General features: G+C 45.0%; 1 pseudogene; it reads left to right on the top strand.

Annotated features, from left to right (window-relative positions):
• Positions 1–628: 628 nt before the first annotated feature.
• LOC139072347 (uncharacterized) lies at positions 629–1464 on the top strand (annotated as a pseudogene).
• The last annotated feature ends 874 nt before the right edge of the window (positions 1465–2338 follow it).

The raw sequence follows: 2338 nt of genomic DNA, 5'->3' as shown, positions 1-2338 counted from the left end.
CAGCAGGAGGCCCCCGGGTCGACCCAGGACACGTTGGAGAGGTTACATCTCCAGTCTGGTCCGGGAACGCCTTGGGGTCCTGCCAGAGGATCTGGTGGAGAAGGCCGGGGAGAGGACAGTCTGGAGCTCCCTAGTTGGGATGCTGCCCCCACGACCCGGACACAGATAAGCGGAGGAAGACGACGACGACGATGGCCCCTAGACTCTGGAACTCTCTCCCCCTGAGCCTGAGATCAATGGACTCAGTAGACTCCTTTAAAAAGCAGTTGAAAACACTTGTTCACGCTGGCATTTGTGTGACCTTCTTCACCACTCTCTCTTTATTCTTCTCTCCCCACCTATTCCACCTTCCTCAGGATCCACTGATTTCCCTCGTTCCTATTCACTCTCTCTCTTTCTTTATATTTTTTAATCACAATTGTCTATATTTGTTAATTTTAAATATATTTCTAACCATTTTCTAAATTCTTTTTTATATTTTTACATTTTTTGTTTGTGTGAAGCGCCTCATGATTTTTATCTTGAGAGGCGCTATAGAAATTATATTTTCTTCTTTAGTTTCTTCTTCTTCTTCTTCTACGATGCGGTGCAATGCGGTGCGGTATGGTACAGTGCGGAATGGTGCGGTATGGTATGGTATGGTATGGTATGTTATGGTTTGTTATGGTATGGTATAGTATGGCATGGCATGGTACGGTACGGTACCGTGCGATGTGGTGCGGCGGCATGTGGTGTGGTATGGTACGGTAGGATGCAGTATGGTATGGTACAGTGTGGCGTGGTACGGCACGGTATGGTACGATATGGTACAGTATGGTATAGTATGGTATGGTCTGGTCTGGTCTGGTATGGTGTGGTATGGTATAGTGTGATATGGTGTAGTGTGGTATGGTATAGTGCGGTATGATGTGGTGTGGTATGGTATGGTACGGTACGGTATGGTATGTTATAGTGCGATATGGTATAGTGCGGTATGGTGTGGTGCATTATGGTATAGTGCAGTATGGTATGGTATGTGTAGCATCCAGAAATGGTCATTTTTCATCTACAGTTTGACCTCTTCAGTATCATATGGTACGATGCGGTATGGTATGGTATGGTATGGTATGGTATGGTGCGTTATGGTATAGTGCAGTATGGTGTGGAGCGGTATGGTGTGGTATAGTGCGGTATGGTGCGGTATGGTATGGTACGATGCAGTATGGTGCGGTCTGGTATGGTATGCATAGCATCCAGAAATGGTCATTTTTTATCTACAGTTTGGCCTCTTCAGTATCATATGGTACGGTGCGGTATAGTGCGGTATGGTATTCTGTGATACGGTATGGTGTGGTATGGTATGGTGCGGTATGGTACGGTGCGGTATGGTATAGAGCTCCGGACCCCACGTGACTCTCAGTTAGTAGACGCCATATTGGCAGGAAAAAAAGGTAAACAAACACGGATCGTAAACATGAACATGAACGGGATCGGCTTGGATTTTACTTCATCGGAGTTTACTTCACACTTTAAAACCAAAGAAATCGTTTTATATAGTCAGAAATTAAATAGACTAAGCATGTCCAACCCTTACCGTGCCCCTGGGATACTTTAAAAAAACGCCAGAAGCTGTCTGAGCCGACTTCTTACCGGACCTGGCCGGGGAACCCCTTGGGATTTACCCGGAGGAGCTGGCTCAGGTGGCTGGGGAGAGGGAAGTCTGGGCCTCTCGACGCTACTGCCCCCGCAACCCAACTCCAGATAAGCGGATGAAAATGGATGGATGGAAAAATAACAGATTTACACGTAAGTTGTTTAAATAGAGTGCTGTGCTGTTTGAATGTATAAACTGAACGCCAAGAGAAATCACTAGTTTGATTGTTTTCCGTGAATAAAATATGTCAGGCAGGAGCGTCTCAGAATCTGTCTGAGATCTGTCTCGGTGAGACAGATAATAGCAATCCAAAGTGCTTTTTATGTGTGATCTGACAATTGATCAACCATTGCTTAAAAATTAAATACAGCTTAGCCAGTTAATTGCTGTGATCATAAAACACGTAAACGGCAGCACGCAGAAATCACGAGGCAACGTTTTACGTGATGTTTACTTGTTGCTATGAGTAATAAGACAGAAAAAGCCATGCCAAAATAAGTTTAGGAAGCCCACTAAGAATCGTAATAAAAGCATTTAAAATAAACACCGTAGACAGTTGAGGAAACGTTGGTTTAAGTACCTGATATGAAGTGGTCGCTGCATAAGCGAAAACCTTTACTCTCGGGGTCCCACAGTTTCATTTTAGCCCGGTCACTAGCGCGTTTTATTACAATGATCCAACGTTTGTGGCGCTCCGGATCTTGG

Source organism: Nothobranchius furzeri, chromosome 10 (genome assembly GCF_043380555.1).
Source record: "Nothobranchius furzeri strain GRZ-AD chromosome 10, NfurGRZ-RIMD1, whole genome shotgun sequence".
In the NCBI taxonomy this organism is placed as follows: Eukaryota; Metazoa; Chordata; class Actinopteri; order Cyprinodontiformes; family Nothobranchiidae; genus Nothobranchius; species Nothobranchius furzeri.
This window is presented reverse-complemented; position numbering and strand designations above follow the sequence as displayed.